This window comes from Ascaphus truei, chromosome 9, assembly GCF_040206685.1.
Source record: "Ascaphus truei isolate aAscTru1 chromosome 9, aAscTru1.hap1, whole genome shotgun sequence".
Classification (NCBI taxonomy): Eukaryota; Metazoa; Chordata; class Amphibia; order Anura; family Ascaphidae; genus Ascaphus; species Ascaphus truei.
In genome coordinates, this window is record NC_134491.1 from 42409305 (window position 1) to 42422784 (window position 13480).

The following is a 13480-nucleotide window of genomic DNA, read 5'->3' on the forward strand; positions in this document are numbered from 1 at the left end:
GACTCCCTGTGACGAGGCCTTTTCATGGCAGCCACTGTAATGGGTGCAGGAATAAGAGGAGACTACAGTACTTACTGGAGAGAATGACCCACAAATCGCTTCATCTCCCACTCTCCTCCGAGTTTCAGCGTATTTAACCATTTTATTGCCACAGGGCCAAATGGCCCAGCCTGCAAATCGCGATCATGTGACCTCGGCGTCACTTAAACCAGAATTAGAATTTTATTTGAAATGGGGCACAATTTTCAGCTCTGGGTCTTCCCAGTTCCCAAGATGCTTACCGGGGGAAGTTACCGGCTTTAAATCTCTTCGCTATGGAAGCAGAACGGCTGTGAAGTCTTGGGCCAACAGGAAGTCACAACATCTTTTGGATGCGGCTTCCTATTGGGCGATCATTTAAATCCCCTTCAAAAACCCAGTAAGTAATCACAGTAACTTCCCCGGTAAAGGTAGAAGTCTAGGGTCCCCAGCGCTGGAAATAGTGCCGCTCAGCCCATCAAGAGGGCGGTCACAATGGTGGGATTGATACGTACGGGAGATACGTGGAACCCCACGTGGTGTGAAATCATTAGCGCACACACTCCGTGTCAGATGTGAGATCTGGTGACACTGCCGTTTAATAATAATACCTGCTGTAACTAGGACATTTTATTAGGAATTGTTTGCAACTGTAGAGAAAAGATAACGCCAACTGGTTTTGTCCAGCTGAAGCCGTGTGTCACACCTGTCTAATGCGAGATAACGTTATCAGACCTGCGGGGACTGTAAACCGCTCAATATTTATTGTCCAACGTAGGGCGTGAGCTCCCACGTACCGTTCCACGTAGCAGGTCAAAAATATTTCTATTGGGAAAACAATGTGTCACTGTAGTCCGCTTTGTTAGAATCATACAATCCGTCTGATTTTATTTATTTACATTGTTAAAAATTAATATGATTTTTTTTACTTCAGCACATCTACTGAATTCAGATATATCGGCTATTTATGCTCTTCTTTTTGACAAATGATGGTTTCATAATTACTAAATCGATAACAAAGTAAACAAATTCACCTCTAGTTTTGAGAATTGACCGTCTCGTCAGCAAAGCTAAAAGTTGAATATATTATTTAAATATACTTGTGTGAATTTGCATGTCACTACACCCTAAAGCCACGGGCTGTGGTTAATATATTATTATAAGACAAATTACTCTGCTTTACATGGGGTCAAAGCATGGGACGTACATGCATACCTACACTGCTTCTGTAATGTCCTCTGTAAAGGGCACTCTCTCCAAGGTTCAGAATAGCCGTCGCATGTTCAATGGGTGATGGTTTGTACGGGGTTAATTCGTGCTTGGGACCTGATTTTCAAGCCCTGACATCATAGGAAAGGAATGTGAAAAATAATGCAGGAACCAGGATCTGTGTAATTGGCCCAGCAGATACAAAGGGCTCTGCACAACTCTAATCTTTGTGTAATGGGCCCAGCAGATTCAAAGGGCTCTGCACAACTCTAATCTGTGTGTAATGGGCCCAGCAGATACAAAGGGCTCTGCACAACTCTAATCTTTGTGTAATGGGCCCAGCAGATTCAAAGGGCTCTGCACAACTCTAATCTGTGTGTAATGGGCCCAGCAGATACAAAGGGCTCTGCACAACTCTAATCTTTGTGTAATGGGCCCAGCAGATTCAAAGGGCTCTGCACAACTCTAATCTGTGTGTAATGGGCCCAGCAGATACAAAGGGCTCTGCACAACTCTAATCTTTGTGTAATGGGCCCAGCAGATTCAAAGGGCTCTGCACAACTCTAATCTGTGTGAGATCTAGCAGCACGGAATACTTTAAATCAATCTTCTATATGGAGTGATTCCAGTAGCATGTTGGGGAGTCCTGTGCCTTTGGTGGTCACCTCTGAAAACAGTTTTATTTTACCTTCTGCAATTTAAACTCTGCTACCTACAGATGCAGATCTGTGCTTTTCTCCCTGTTAATGTCACAGCCTTACATCTTTGTGTTGAATCTTATGCTTCGGAAAACTTTACAAGGGGGGGAGGGATTGAAAGATTGGAATTAAAGGGCCTTTAAAAAGTAATTAAACGGACCAGATGAACATTAAAGAAATGACTTGTCCTAGTAAATGTTCGAGTATTTTATACAAACCGTGCCATGTCCCGGCAACAGCTGACAGGCTGTTTGTGTTGCTACGTTGTATCTGAGCTGATAATCTAAGTTAGAAGTGTAGTTTAGCTGTTAAACTTTTTGCCACCCACCTCTCATTTGGCTGCATGTTGAATATTTCAAGCTTAACCTCTTCTCTGCTGGAGACACCTGCACTGTATAGCTTTGCAATGAGTTACATTGCCTATTGGAGTCATGGCATTCATGTATATAATCTTTGCTACTCCATTATCTGTCACCTTTACACGTTCTATGCCAGTGATTCCCTATCTATGTAATGGCAGATTCCCAGCGGGCTCCTGAGGGGGCTGCGCACTTAGTAACGCCCCAAACTGCACCGTGGGGGGTATAGATGTCAATTACAGCAGGAGCTTCCAAAGTCGTTCCCCGTAATGCTTTGCATCCACAGCAGCAAAGCATTGAGGGATGTGACTTTGGAAGCTCCTGCAGTGAGTGACAGCTATACCCCCCCCCCCTCCCCATGCTGCCTGCAGACACTGAGGGGCAGTTGGGGAATTATTAAGCACATGTTCCCCCCACAAGCTGAGGACATCGCACTGCCTGGGATCAGTCACACAGCTTTGTTAGCAATAGCCTGACGAGTCGGCAATAAGATTTATTATGGGTTTACGGGATAAATATTTTCTAGCGGGGCGCAGAGTGTACTAAAGGTTTGGAACCGCTGCTGTATGCTGTAATGGGTGCCTGGCATTTGCACTCATACAAAGCACTGGTTTTGCTATAGAGTGAGTCCTCACTACCGGTCGGACCGTTATCCGTCGAACGGATTATCCTACGCCAGATAATGCATTCCGCTGAACGCCTTCATCCGACGCTCACCGCCGCGGATTAACATTGGATCCGCGATCCGACGGCGGTTTGCGGAACGGATTTATTTATATATATATATATATATATATATATATATATATATATATATATATATATATATTCATCATTAATATAGCCCGGGTCTCCCCGCTGCTGGATGAGGCCTCCGCAATGATCTCCCAGGCACTGCTGCGTTACAGCCGCTCTTCTCCACGTCGCTCAACACATTTTCTCACCTTTTTGGTCGTCGCCTTGGTCTTTTGATAACCGTTGAGTACCATCTTTGTCCAACAATGGTAATTTATTCTTGCCGACAGCCCACTCATTTTAATTTCTTCCCCGTGTGATGATGTCACAGACTTGTGTTTGCTTACTAACACATTCATTCTTTTTCCTGACTCTACGGGTTATACCCAGAGATTTAAGGATAGCTACAGTAACATTTGAGTTATCTGAAGCTCCTGAATTTAAAAATACAATTTAAAAAGTGTGTGTCACAATGTACATCCTTATTGTGTGTGTGTTACATTATACATCCTGATTGTGTGTGTGTGTGTGTGTGTGTGTGTGTCACATTGTACATCCTTATTGTGTTTGTGTGTGTTACATTGTACATCCTGCTGGTGCTGTGATGCTGCTTTTTCTCCCCAATGCTATTTTCATAATCCCCCTTCCTGAGCGTCCTGCGATACGTAGCTATAGTGTAGCAGCAGATATCGGTTAACTTTTTGGCATAAACCAAGCAGATGGCTCCCAACATGCGCTGCAATATCCCACGCGCTGCAGCATCCCACCCGCTGCAGCATCCCACCCGCTGCAGCATCCCACCCGCTGCAGCATCCCACCCGCTGCAGCATCCCACCCGCTGCAGCATCCCACCCGCTGCAGCATCCCACCCGCTGCAGCATCCCACCCGCTGCAGCATCCCACCCGCTGCAGCATCCCACCCGCTGCAGCATCTCACCCGCTGCAGCATCCCACCCGCTGCAGCATCCCACCCAGCCATCAGCTGTGTGTTTGTGTGTCTGTGTGTGTGTGTCCCCCAAACGCCGATCACTGTAAGAGACACGTTACTGAAAACGTCACGTGTGCTGGGTCTTCCTTCTGCATTGCTGTACAAACTTTCCCATCCGTGACACCTTGGCTGTAACCACGTTAGAGTGCCTTACCTCACAGACGTGGCTGGGCACGTGGGTGCGCCTCGCTGCATGAAACTCTAACAGTAACAGATCCCAGGATGCACTGATTGTTTATTAGAATATAGGTAACCCCTATAGTGCCAGTAGAGACCTGCAGCTGCTCCTTTAACCGGTTTGCTGCCAGGGGGTCTGGCCTCGAGCAGTATGGCGGATAAGTGCATTGCTTGTGGATTTCGGGCCTGGAGTGATGCCTAGAAGTGCTGATGCTTACAAAGTTCTGAGCTCATCAGGATCCTCCACAGTGGATAGAAGTCCCATCTTCCAAGGCGAATAGTCCGTGGGGCTTGCATCGATCTTGGGCTGTGTATCCAGGCAACTAACCTCAGGCTGCGCTTATAGTGCTGGCGACGCGACGTCGCTTCAAAACAATTGTATTGATGCCGTCGCGTGCGCTTATAGTGGGCGCGACGGCGCTACCAAAATCCTTGTAGTCACTAGAATTTCATTTTGCAGAGACGGTCTCCCCATGTAGCTGCCTATAAGCCAATCACATAGCCCCTCTGCCTTCCCCCTTGCTGACGTCACTCCCCTTGTAGCCAGCGACGTCTCCAAACCTGATTACAACTTTCGCAATGGCGACGGGTGACGTCATCGGTCGCGTCGCCGGCGCTATAAGCGCGGCCTCATAATGACTGAGCCACTGAATGAGCCACCTGTGCTGAAGTAGGGATATCCTGAAAACCTGACCTGTTGTTGGCCCTTGAGGACTGGATTTGGCCAGTGCTGCGCTCGTTGCATAGAGAGAGGTTGTGCAGAAGTCTCCCTCCCTGAATTCAGTGTTTAACAATGTGTCTGTTTGGCCTTGTTTGGTTTCCACGTTTACCCGGCAGTGTCTGTTTTGGAGAAACGTCGGTGTTTGCCGAGTCACACAAACGTGACTTGTATAAGAATGTTTTCAGAGCGCGGCCGGGTCTGGCTTCTTTGGAATCTGTGCAGCAATCTTTGAGCTGTCCGTATAACAAAAGCAGCGTGATGACGAGTGCGCTAACCTGCGAGGGAGATAGAAAACAAATCCGGAACACACTGATCTGAATCTGTCACATATCACCTAGACATGGAGTAACCTTGTTCTGACCCATGTGGTGCTGAAGGCTTGCAGCGGTTCAGTGTCCTGTGGGTCACTGTGGCAGTAGGTTAAAGGTTTCACAATGTACAGCTCGCAGATAAAGGATTCGTAATGGATATTAAAGAGCAAGAAGATGTGGGTCTTTGGACAATAAAGTTTCCGACGTATCACATACACATTTTTGTTTTTTCCTCTGTCAAATAACATATATTGGGACAGAAAATTCCCCCTCCCCCCCAAAAAACTTGTTAAATGACAGGATATACAAAGGGAATTTCGGGTGGAGTTTAAATGAAGTCCCACCGCTTCCTCTTGGACCCGCGTTTGCTGCGGGTGTGAGATGCTGGATTCTGTCTGAGCACCATTGCAGTTTTTTGTGATCCCGTAAGACGGGGCTCTGGGAAAACTGTGTGGGCGGCAGAATCGTGAGCAGAACGCCCCCCCCCCCCGAAATGCAGAAACCTGAAAATAGTTCTAGTGTCGTGCTCCTCACTGCTCTGTACTGTAGCATGTGTACTATCGGGGGAGTAAGGGAGGCCCTTATAATAAATGTCTCGCGCTCGCAGTAAGTGACGAGTCTTTGGGTGCAGGATGACCTCTCTGTCCAGGTCTCTGAGCACCGGGTAAGGGAGCCGGGCACTGCACGCTCTAGTAACCCCATGTTTGCACCCCCTGGCACACATGTAGTACCTCCCACGTAGGTATTGCACTCGTGTGGCTGTTTAGTGTATATGTTTCCTGCTCTGGCTGTGTAGGGAAAAACACGTGATCACGTTATCAAACATACCCAGATCATTCGCTTATTCAAGGTGCAGCCCCGGACACCTGGCCATATTTACTAAGCAGTGCTAAGCTGTAAGGCACCTCACAGCCCCAGAGAGAGCTGTGAGGTGCCCTAGCACTGCGCCCCAGAGAGCTGTGAGGTGCCCTAGCACTGCGCCCCAGAGAGAGAGCTGTGAGGTGCCCCAGCACTGCGCCCCAGAGGGAGCTGTGAGGTGCCCCAGCACTGCGCCCCAGAGGGAGCTGTGAGGTGCCCCAGCACTGCGCCCCAGAGGGAGCTGTGAGGTGCCCTAGCACTGCGCCCCAGAGGGAGCTGTGAGGTGCCCTAGCACTGCGCCCCAGAGGGAGCTGTGAGGTGTCCTAGCACTGCACCCCAGAGAGCTGTGAGTTGCCCTAGCACTGCGCCCCAGAGAGAGCTGTGAGGTGCCTTAGCACTGCGCCCCAGAGAGAGAGAGCTGTGAGGTGACCTAGCACTGCGCCCCAGAGAGACAGAGCTGTGAGGTGCCCTAGCACTGCACCCCAGAGAGCTGTGAGGTGCCCTAGCACTGCGCCCCAGAGGGAGCTGTGAGGTGCCCTAGCACTGCGCCCCAGAGAGAGCTGTGAGGTGCCCTAGCGCTGCGCCCCAGAGAGAGCTGTTAGGTGCCCTAGCACTGCGCCCCAGAGAGCTGTGAGGTGCCCCAGCACTGCGCCCCAGAGGGAGCTGTGAGGGGCCCTAGCACTGCGCCCCAGAGAGAGCTGTGAGGGGCCCTAACACTGCGCCCCATAGATAGCTGTGAGGTGCCCTAGCACTGCGCCCCAGAGGGAGCTGTGAGGTGCCCCAGCACTGCACCCCAGAGAGGGAGCTGTGAGGTGCCCCAGCACTGCGCCCCAGAGGGAGCTGTGAGGTGCCCTAGCACTGCGCCCCAGAGAGAGCTGTGAGGTGCCCTAGCACTGCGCCCCAGAGAGAGCTGTGAGGTGCCCTAGAACTGCGCCCCAGAGAGGGAGCTGTGAGGTGCCCTAGCACTGCGCCCCAGAGAGAGCTGTGAGGTGCCCTAGCACTGCGCCCCAGAGAGAGCTGTGAGGTGCCCTAGCACTGCGCCCCAGAGAGAGCTGTGAGGTGCCCTAGTACTGCGCCCCAGAGAGAGCGGTGAGGTGCCCTAGCACTGCGCCCCAGTGAGAGCTGTGAGGTGCCCTAGCACTGCGCCCCAGAGAGCTGTGAGGTGCCCTAGCACTGCGCCCCAGTGAGAGCTGTGAGGTGCCCTAGCACTGCGCCCCAGAGGGAGCTGTGAGGTGCCCTAGCACTGCGCCCCAGTGAGAGCTGTGAGGTGCCCTAGCACTGCGCCCCAGTGAGAGCTGTGAGGTGCCCTAGCACTGTGCCCCAGAGAGAGAGAGCTGTGAGGTGCCCTAGCACTGCGCCCCAGAGAGAGCTGTGAGGTGCCCCAGAGAGCTGTGAGGTGCCCTAGCACTGCGCCCCAGTGAGAGCTGTGAGGTGCCCTAGCACTGCGCCCCAGAGAGAGAGAGCTGTGAGGTGCCCTAGCACTGCGCCCCAGAGAGAGCTGTGAGGTGCCCTAGCACTGCGCCCCAGAGAGCTGTGAGGTGCCCTAGCACTGCGCCCCAGAGAGAGCTGTGAGGTGCCCTAGCACTGCGCCCCAGAGAGAGCTGTGAGGTGCCCTAGCACTGCGCCCCAGAGAGAGCTGTGAGGTGCCCTAGCACTGCGCCCCAGAGAGCTGTGAGGTGCCCTAGCACTGCGCCCCAGAGAGCTGTGAGGTGCCCTAGCACTGCGCCCCAGAGAGCTGTGAGGTGCCCTAGCACTGCGCCACAGAGAGAGCTGTGAGGTGCCCTAGCACTGCGCCCCAGAGAGCTGTGAGGTGCCCTAGCACTGCGCCCCAGAGAGACCTGTGAGGTGCCCTAGCACTGCGCCCCAGAGAGAGCTGTGAGGTGCCCTAGCACTGCGCCCCAGAGAGAGAGCTGTGAGGTGCCCTAGCACTGCGCCCCAGAGAGAGAGCTGTGAGGTGCACTAGCACTGCGCCCCAGAGAGAGAGAGCTGTGAGGTGCCCTAGCACTGCGCCCCAGAGAGCTGTGAGGTGCCCTAGCACTGCACCCCAGAGAGAGCTGTGAGGTGCCCTAGCACTGCGCCCCAGAGAGAGCTGTGAGGTGCCCTAGCACTGCGCCCCAGAGGGAGCTGTGAGGTGCCCCAGCACTGCACCCCAGAGAGAGAGAGCTGTGAGGTGCCCCAGCACTGCACCCCAGAGAGAGATAGCTGTGAGGTGCCCTAGCACTGCGCCCCAGAGGAAGCTGTGAGGTGCCCTAGCACTGCGCCCCAGAGAGAGAGCTGTGACATGTGGACACCAGGAGTGGGCAACCAGTTCTCGAGGGCCTCCAACAGGTCAGGTTTTCAGGATTTCCCTGCTTCAGCACAGGTGGCACAATCAGTGGTTCAGAAGATTGAGCCACCTGTGCTGAAGCAGGGATATCCCCAATACCTTACCTTATTGGTGTCCCTTGAGGACTGGAGTTGGCCAGTCAACGACTGAGCGACTGGTTGAACCAACTGTGCTGAAGCAGGGATACCCTGAAACCCGGCCCTGTTGGTGGCCCCTGAGGACTGGAGGTTCCTACCCTTGTTATACAGTGTAACCGTCCGTATAGATTCAGCTCCTGCCCAGAAAGAAAATACAGAAAACGGAAACTTCCCAAACAATATCCGCCTTGGAAATCATAAAATATGTAACCACGGGGGACAAAATGCCACGGCTTCTATAGCAAATAAATAATCCCATGTGTGAGCACGTCCACAACCGTGCCTTTCTCCATTATCTCTTAGCATACAATACTTCCACTGCAGCCAGGGATTCTGGGTAATGACATGCAAATGAGCACACAGTCCCTTCTTCTATAGAAGTCCTGGCAGGGATTTATTTACCACCTGTTAGATAAAGAAAGCGGTGGTTTGTTGGTTTGCTGGTTTGCTGGTTTGTTGGTTTGCTGGTTTGTTGGTTTGCTGGTTTGTTGGTTTGCTGGTTTGTTGGTTTGCTGGTTTGCTGGTTTGCTGGTTTGCTGGTTTGCTGGTTTGTTGGTTTGCTGGTTTGTTGGTTTGCTGGTTTGTTGGTTTGCTGGTTTGTTGGTTTGTTGGTTTGCTGGTTTGTTGGTTTGCTGGTTTGTTGGTTTGTTGGTTTGCTGGTTTGTTGGTTTGCTGGTTTGTTGGTTTGCTGGTTGCTGGTTTGCTGGTTTGCTGGTTTGTTGGTTTGCTGGTTTGTTGGTTTGCTGGTTTGCTGGTTTGCTGGTTTGCTGGTTTGCTGGTTTGCTGAAGATTGTGGCACTAACATGAGTTTGAAGATCTAGGTTATACTGTATATCGCACTGTGAACCTTCTATTCAGCTCAACCCGGGAAAACGTTCTCCGTATACAAGTGTGTAAAAAAGCACGGTGCGCAAACTCCCTGCACCCCCTTACCTGCTCCCTCGGTCGCGCTCCCCGCATCTAATGACACGGCATCATTTGACATGGCAACGCGTCACACAGCCGGCTGAAACAAGGTAAGTGGAGTGTTGCAGAGGCCTCACGCGATCCCTGGCATTAAATTAAATGCCTTGGGGAAGAGCGTGGGGCCTCTGCAACCGCCCGTGACCCCCCCAGAAGAATCTCCCGGCCCCCCTGGGGTGCGCGCCCCTCAGTCTGCGCACCGCTGTAATAATGGATTACATGCAACGGGACCTAGAGCAAGATGTACTGTGTATCTGCCCTAACTTCACAAAACACACAACAACATTGCATCGCAGCCCACAGCCCACAGCCCACAGCAGGGCGTTAGTTGCTAGAAGATTGCATGAGCAAAACATGTTTACTGTGCTCCCTCTTTTATAAATTTGGAATGGGGGGGCGTTCGGTGTCTCCCCCATCTGAATGGTATTACATTTGTGTTCAAATCCAACTCCCAAGAAGAGGAATTGTTACACCATTTATAATGAAGGTGTCCAGTAGGTTAATGTTCTTTCCTGTCCTGAAATTTGGGCGAACAAACCCCTGTCTGCTCCCAGATTTCTATCTGTGGACATTTTGTGTTTGGTTCAAGCTGTCATTGCTGGCATTTCCACTAAGGGGCAGCATTGCACTGTTCATGCTAGAGACCGCATGCAGCCACAAGAACCCATGGGTGATGCATCTTTAAGGGCGGCAGGCGGAATATATTCCTGCCACCCCTTTGGATGTCAGCGGTCCGGCGGCACTCGCTCCCGAAGCGCCATTTCTTGTGTTTGTTTTAAACCATTTACTGGCGAAAGGGTCAGTAATCCGGGACTACACAGTATGCACCACAGACCTCTTCAGCACTGAAAGGGTTAAGGCAGTGTCACAATATTCCTTCTGTATTGGTCTCTTGTTTCATGAAACCCTGGAAGTGCCACGGAGAGCACCAAATCCACGTAGGAATGTATCAGGTGGTGTGGATACTGTATCACTCAGATGTAAGGAGTGGAATATAGAGGAGAGCTTATCTCTGTCCCAAATATCAGACTGGAGAAGTAGCTCCCAGGGTTCGGAGTGACACCAGTGATGGAGATGTAATGCAGTTATACTTAGACTTAGTCTATATCAGGGGCGGCCAACTCCAGTCCTCAAGGGCCACCAACAGGTCAGGTTTTCAGGATACCCCTGCTTCAGCACAGGTGGCTCAATCAGTGGCTCAGACTTCAACTGCATCACCTGTGCTGTAGCAGGGATATCCTGAAAACCTGACCTGTTGGTGGCCCTTGAGGACTGGAGTTGCCCACCCCTGTTCCATATTCCCCGTTTTCGAACAAAATTTCCTATACAACTGGGATTTTAATCTGAAAACGGCCAAAAGGCTGCTTCACACGATGTACACTAAGCCCCTTCACTTTGTGTGGTGGTCTTTCTTCAATAAAAGTTCAGTAGGGTCGATTTTGTTTAGGTGCAGAGAGATCTTGTCCATCAGTGGCGAGTTACAGATGTTACGTGAGCCCATTTAAGGACTAGCTCTTGGCAGTAGGACTGCTGGGTCAAACGTTGTCCAGGGCTTGATTTATTGAGTTGGAGATGTTTGTTCTTGGGAAGTTTGGTACTGTGCTAGGATTGCAAACCAATGATGTGTTTATTCCTAGGAAAAGGGATGATGCCAAGCGTTGGGTATTCCTATAAATTTCTCAGCAAGCCTTTTACAGTAAACGTGTTTGTCGAACTATGGACGTTGTTAAATATGCAGCCCTGTCTGTAGAAGATAATAAAAAGTATTTACATACAGGATTGATGCTCCTGAGTAACATATAAAAGAAAGGGGCGCCGATCCCCCTCTGACAGACATCAGAGTCTCCAACCGGGATCGGTTTGGTGCAAATAGTTTCAACTGCCGAGGTAATTAGTTTCATCTTAAGGAAGGGGTATGTGGGATAGGCACCATTTTTGCAAATAGCCTTGTTATATCACGTGCTGTTAACACATAATTTTTTAATATTAAATACATAAAGTGACTTATTATATTGATTCTGTTTTTTTTCTTGCGCCACTTTCTTTTATATGTTATGTGGGGTACTGGTCCTGTTGGATCACGGGAGTGAGGGGAAGCAGCAGATTTAACCTACGTTTGGAGACCAGGCAAATTACCACCAGCCCAGCCTCACCTGTAAAGCTGACACACCTGAGTGCATTTCTGTCCTCTGTTAAATGCATTTAGAACCAAGTACTGTACATGCAGTTTTGTTCCTCACAGTGTCGGCTTGGGAGCAAAAGATCCTACAGAGAAGGCATTGCTATTTTTCTTTGTCTTTTGACTTCTGTATTTTGTGGCAATTTTAATCCATTTCCAAGGCCCTGCTTATCACTACCTCGGGATTGGAAATGTCACAAACATACAACAAAAAAATGGATTCAAGAGAGTGGGACTGGGGCTTCAAGAACCAATAAAGTGAATTCCAATTTATAGTTTTGACACTTAAAGTCCAGTTTTAAGATGCAATGTGTTTATTGTTGTTGCTGATTCATGAAAACATTTAATCTTCGCCACCAGACCGGAAAGAGCTGTATAATGCTACAGAAAGTGGCCTGCTAATGTCGGCCATTTTCTTATATCCCTTGTTGCTGTTTCATGGAGCTGTACTTGAAAAAGTAAGCTTTGTTGATTATTAAAAAAACAAAAAAAACTGGGATGTGCAAAATAAATCCTGGAAGACTGAATTGCATCTTTAAAACATATCCTAGACAGGGGGTAACCTACTGTAGCTTTGTCCCATTTGATGCCAAAAGATTACAGCAGCTCAGTGTCCTGTAGGTCACTGTGGGGTAGGTTAAAGGTTTAACTATCTACAACAGGGGCGGTCAACTCCAGTCTTAAAGGGCCACCAACAGGTCAGGTTTTCCGGATATCCCTGCTTCAGCACAGGTGGTGCAGTTGTTGATTGAGCCACCTGTGCTGAAGTAGGGATATTCTGAAAACTGGAGTTGGCCAGTCCTGCTCTAGAACGTACAGATAGAGGACTGTGGATACAACCACAACAACATATAGGAGGTGCCCCCGTGACCCCGACTTCCTATGGGAGCAGCAAGGCGTGCTGCTCTCTCCCTCTCGCATACTAGCGTATTGATGGCTCCAGGCATATGGATGTAAAACACCCAGTACAGTGTTGGATCAGTTCCCAGCCTCTCTAAAGCTTTGTAAATCCTTCAATTAGTCCAACCTCAGAACCTCTGTGCTCTGGCACAGGCTCAGACCACACCTGTTATCCTCGGAGTGTGTTACGCGGATTTGTCTGTTTTTTTATGTGGTCTCTGCCTTGTTTTCCACATATATTTACCACCAGTGGTTCCTCTTAAACTACTGTAGTTTATCATTATTGCAGAGATTTGCTCATTTCAGCTCCACTTCCACCGTGCCCCTTTTACAAGTGAAAGTCTTACCAGAGGGGCGTGCAAGGTTGTGCAACGTAATGGTGCCACTGTAAGGGAGGGGATTTGCGGAGATGTTTGCCAACGCAGTGTGTGCCGGACCCCCGTGTCACTGATACATTGCAATGCAATAATATGAAAGCAATCTCCCATATAACTCCCCAGTGACTTGTTTTTATTAACACTTGTTTACAGGTTCAAGCTTTTTCTAACAGCTTTTCAAAGAGAGGAGTTCAGTAAAATCCTTCTTGTAGCTGTAAAATCCCCCAAAACACAAGGTGACTGATATGTGGTTGATCCCATAGAACAGTCATTTTTAGTGGGAGATCCTGCTGTGGCATATCAAATGTGTAAGGCCTCGTTCAGGGTGCAGGCATCGGAGGCAGGGCGTGCTGACGTGCGTCACAATATATTCAAATTGAATACTGGTTGTCAGGGTAGCAGCTGCCCTGTCTCCGAAGTACGGAGTTGACGCTGGCTACAGTTTCAATAAACAAAAAATTAGTTTTTTGAAGCTGCAGCGTCACTGGGACCTTGGCAGCCAATGAAATCATTCTTGAGAATGA

At 49.8% G+C, this 13480-nt stretch overlaps 1 protein-coding gene across 10 annotated transcripts in view; it reads left to right on the plus strand.

Moving 5' to 3' along the window:
• The window catches only part of ITPK1 (inositol-tetrakisphosphate 1-kinase), a 94687-nt gene that overhangs the window by 64239 nt on the left and 16968 nt on the right, over positions 1-13480 (plus strand). The window lies entirely within an intron of this gene.